Below are 5,311 nucleotides of genomic sequence, written 5' to 3'. Positions count from 1 at the left end.
CCACCACCTGGTTCCCCCAACCTCCCACGCCTTGCTTCTTCAAAACTCTCAGATTGTTTTTCAGAGTCCATAGTCTCTCATGGTTCACCTCCCCTTCTAATTTCGCTCAACTCCCTTCTCCTCTCCATCTCCCATATCCTCCATGCTATATGTTATGTTCCACAAATAAGTGAAACCATATGATAACTGACTCTCTCTGCTTGACTTTTTTCACTCAGCATAATCTCTTCCAGCCCCGTACATGTTGCCACAAAAGTTGGGTATTTATCCTTTCTGATGGAGGCATAATACTCCATATGGTATATGGACCACATCTTCCTTATCCATTCATCTGTTGAAGGGCACCTTGGTTCTTTCCACAGTTTGACGACCTTGGTCATTGTTGCTATAAACATTGGGGTACAGATGGCCCTTCTTTTCACTACATCTGTATCTTTGGGGTAAATACTCAGTAGTGCAATGGCAGGGTCATAGAGAAGCTCTATTTTTAATTTATTGAGGAATCTCCACACTGTTCTCAAAAGAGGCTGCACTAACTTGCATTCCCACCAGCAGTGTAAGCAGGATACAAAGTCAATGTACAGAAATCAGTGGCTTTCTTATACAGTAACAATGAAAATACAGAATAATACATTTGAATAAATATTTGCCTCTTAAAAAGATGTTCTCCTGAGATCTGAGAATTTTCAGAAGTGGCATTAAGAAAATACTATATACTGTCATAAGTTATAACACCCATTGGGAAATGTACAAATGTTTATATAAAGAATCTGGTTAAAAACACAATGTAAATTTTTAAAGTATTTCTCTTGGCAATTTAAAAAATACATAACCATGTTTAATTTATTCTTCTTAATTGTAATTATTATGCTAAAATTTGTTAGTTTACCATATAAGTGGTCATTTCCTATAAGTTTATTTGCGGGATGTAAATTACTCAGCTTTATAATAAACACTATGCTTTATATCAGAAAACTATTATCTATATATTATGAACTTTAAAACTTTTCAGTTGAATCCCATTAAGGGATATTCTGCTGATCTTGAGTGCTCTATTTTGCACATGCTTGTTGTTTTGTCCATTCATTGAATGAAAAGGTATATTGCTCTTTCTGTCTCCATCTTGGTTCAGTGTTCCCTGCACAAAATGCTAGGTGAAGCCTCAGAAACTGTTCTTGCTACAAAGCAGGAGTTGCCACAGCCCTAGGCTAAGACAGGATCTGGAACAGAATCCAACAGTGATGAATATGCACCAGAACTTGAAGAAAAGGATTCTACATAAGCAACCTCACAACGAGCTCAGCTATCAGCAGCAGCTGAAATTTATGAAGAACCAGTCAGTAAGGCAAAACAGAGCTCGACTGAAAAGAAAGCATGGAAGCTCTGTATAAACTGGATCATCAACAGGTTATAGGGGTTACTAGAGTCATTATCTGGAAATCTAAGAATATCCTCTTTATCATCACAAAACTAATGTCTACAATAACCCAGCTTCAGGCACCTGCATATTCTTGGGGAAAAACCAAGACTGAAGATCTATCTCAGCAAGCACAACTAGCTACTGCTGAGAAATTTAAATTTCAAAGTGAAGATGTCTCAAACATTCAAGAAAACACATAACTCCAACTGTACAAGAGGAGAATGAAGAGAAAGAAGTTGATGAAACAGGTGCAGAGGTTAAGGACATAGAATTAGTCGTGTCACAAGTAAATGTGTCATGAGCGAAGGCACCTTGATTCCTGAAGAACAAGAGTAATGATATTGTAAATGCTTTTATGGAATTAACAATGTAACCATCTGAAAAGTAGGAACTTTTCTAGTGTTTCAAAAAAATAACGACATCTTTTTTTTAATTTTGTTTTAATTAATTAATTTATTTTCACAAAAACAGTATTCATTATTTTTTTCACCACACCCAGTACTCCATGCAATCCGAGCCCTCTATAATACCCACCACCTGGTACCCCAACCTCCCACCTCCCCCGCCACATCAAACAGCTCATATTGTTTTTAAGAGTCCAGTCTCTCATGATTCATCTCCCTTTCCAATTTACCCCAACTCCCTTTTCTCTAACACCCCTTGTCCTCGATGATATTTGTTATGCTTCACAAATAAGAGAAACCATATGATAATTGACTCTCTCTGCTTGACTGATTTCACTCAGCACAATCTCTTCCAGTCCCATCCATGTTGCTACAAAAGTTGGGTATTCATCCTTTCTCATGGAGGCATAATACTCCATATTGTATATGGACCACATCTTCCTTATCCATTCTTCCATTGAAGGGCATCTTGGTTCTTTCCATAGTTTGGCAATCGTGGCCATTGCTGCTATAAACATTGGGGTACAGATGGCCCTTCTTTTCACTACATCTGTATCTTTGGGGTAAATACCCAGGAGTGCAATGGCAGGGTCATAGGGAAGTTCTATTTTTAATTTCTTCAGGAATCTCTACACTGTTCTCCAAAATGGCTGCACCAACTTGCATTCCCACCAACAGTGGAAGAGGGTTCCCCTTTCTCCACATCCTCTCCAACACATGTTCTTTCCTGTTTTGTTAATTTTGGCCATTCTAACTGGTGTAAGGTGATATCTCAATGTGGTTTTAATTTGAATGTCCCTGATGGCTAATGATGATGAACATTTCTTCATGTGTCTGATAGCCATTTGTATGTATTCGTTGGAGAAGTGTCTGTCCATATCTTCTGCCTATTTTTTGATATGATTGTCTGTTTTGTGTGTGTTGAGTTTGAGGAGTTCATTATAGATCCTGGATATAAACCTTTTGTCTGTACTGTCATTTGCAAATATCTTCTCCCATTCCATGGGTTGCCTCTTTGTTTTCTTGACTGTTTCCTTTGCTGTGCAGAAGCTTTTGATTTTGATGAAGTCCCAAATGTTTATTTTCACTTTTGTTTCCTTTGCCTTTGGAGACATATCTTGAAAGAAGTTGCTGTGGCTGATATCGAAGAGATTACTAGCCTCCCTCAAAAAAATTGAAAAATCAAGAATACACAAGCTGTCTCTACACCTTAAAGAACTGGAGAATCAACAACAAATCAAACCAACTCCACACATAAGAAGGGAAATCCTCAAGATTAGAGCTGAGATCAATGAGGTAGAAAGCAGAGGTATAGTAGAATGTATCAATAAACTAGAAGCTGGTTTTTTGAAAGAATCAATAAGATCGATAAACCATTGGCCACACTAATCCAAAAGAAAAGAGAGAAATCCCAAATTCATAAAATTATGAATGAAAAGGGAGAGATCACAATTAATACCAAGGAAGTAGAAACAATCATCAGAAGTTATTATCAACAGTTATATGCCAATAAGCTTAGAAACCTAGATGAAATGGATGCATACCTGGAAAACTATAAACTCCCAAAATTGAGACAGGAAGAAATCGACAACCTGAATAGACCAATATCTAGTAACGAGATTGAAGCGGTGACCAAAAACCTCCCAAAAAACAAGAGCCCAGGACCTGACGGATTCCCTGGGGAATTCTACCAAATTTTCAAAGAAGAAATAACACCAATTCTCCTGAGGCTATTTCAAAAAATTGAAGCAGGAGGAAAACTTCCAGACTCTTTCTATGAAGCCTGCATCTTGTTTTGAAATTTGTACTATTTCTAACACTAATCAAGTTATGGATTATTACTGGATGAAAAAAAAAAGAAAAAGAAAGAAATTGTGTCTTAAACTTGAAAATGGCTCCTAAGTCATTGAGTTCACATCTATCAGTGATTTCTGCTACACAAATGGGCTATTAGATTCTGTATTTCCTCAATAACAATTTTTCTTGTCATATCAGTAGATATCATCTCAGCTAGAGTTGAAGTTACCAAGATAGAAATATATGTATAAGCCTGCCTTTTAATACTAAACCATTGATTGAGCATGCCTCATTCAATATTATACTTGTAGTCTGAGATTTTGTCTCTGACGTTTGAAAAAAAAATTATACTTGAGAGTAAGAGAACTTACAGAAATTAAGTCCAGATTTCTGCCCATAAGAGAGTCTATATCAAGTCAATGGAAGCTGTATCTTTTTTGGATAAAACTTTTTCTTTTAAAGATTAAATATTAATTCATTTCAAGATATCCCTGTCGTTTTAACAATTTTAGTCACCAGGGACTTGTGATGTTTCTTTTTTTTTAAATTTATATTTTATTTATTTTCAGCATAACAGTATTCATTATTTTTTCACCACAACCAGTGCTCTGTGCAATCTGTGCCCTCTCTAATACCCACCACCTGGTACCCCAACCTCCTACCATCCCCCACCACTTCAAATGCCTCAGACTGTTTTTCAGAGTCCATAGTCTCTCATGGTTCACCTCCCCTTCCAATTTCCCCCAACTCCCTTCTCATCTCTAACTCCCCTTGTCCTCCATGCTATTTGTTATGCTCCATGATAAGTGAAACCATATGATAATTGGCTCTCTCTGTTTGACTTTTTTCACTCAGCATAATTTCTTCCTGTCCCGTCCATGTTGCCACAAAAGTTGGGTATTCATCCTTTCTCATGGAGGCATAATACTCCATAGTGTATATGGACCACATCTTCTTTATCCATTCATCCGTTGAAGGGCATCTTGGTTCTTTCCACAGTTCGGCGACCATGGCCATTGCTGCTATAAACATTGGCATACAGATGGCCCTTCTTTTCACTACATCTGTATCTTTTGGGTAAATACCCAGGAGTGCAATGGCAGGATCATAGGGAAGTTCTATTTTTAATTTCTTGAGGAATCTCCACACTGTTCTCCAAAATGGCTGCACCAACTTACATTCCCACCAACATTGGAAGAGAGTTCCCCATTCTCCACATCCTCTCCAACACATGTTGTGTCCTCTCTTGTTAATTTTGGCCATTCTTACTGGTGTAAGGTGATATCTCAATGTGGTTTTAATTTGAATGTCCCTGATGGCTAGTGATGATGAACATTTTTTCATATGTCTGATAGCCATTTGTATATATTCATTGGAAAAGTGTCTGTTCATATCTTCTGCCCATTTTTTGATATGATTGTCTGTTTTGTGTCTGTGGAGTTTGAGGAGTTCATTATAGATCCTGGATATCATCCTTTTGTCTGCACTGTCATTTGCAAATATCTTCTGCCATTCTTTGGGTTGCCTCTTTGGTTTTTTTTTTTCTTTGTTTGTTTGTTTGTTTGTTTTTTGACTGTTTCCTTTGCTGTGCAGAAGCTTTTGATTTTGATGAAGTCCCAAAAGTTTATTTTCGCTTTTGTTTCCTTTGCCTTTGGAAACATATCTTGAAAGAAATTGCTGTGGCTGATAT

At 37.2% G+C, this 5,311-nt stretch overlaps 1 pseudogene; it reads left to right on the top strand.

Annotated features, from left to right (window-relative positions):
• Window positions 1-1,147: 1,147 nt before the first annotated feature.
• Window positions 1,148-1,793, top strand: LOC101681714 (annotated as a pseudogene).
• Window positions 1,794-5,311: the final 3,518 nt, after the last annotated feature.

This window comes from Mustela putorius, unplaced genomic scaffold, assembly GCF_011764305.1.
Source record: "Mustela putorius furo isolate JIRA1106 unplaced genomic scaffold, ASM1176430v1.1 tig00003838_pilon_pilon_pilon, whole genome shotgun sequence".
Taxonomy (NCBI): domain Eukaryota; kingdom Metazoa; phylum Chordata; class Mammalia; order Carnivora; family Mustelidae; genus Mustela; species Mustela putorius.
This window is presented reverse-complemented; position numbering and strand designations above follow the sequence as displayed.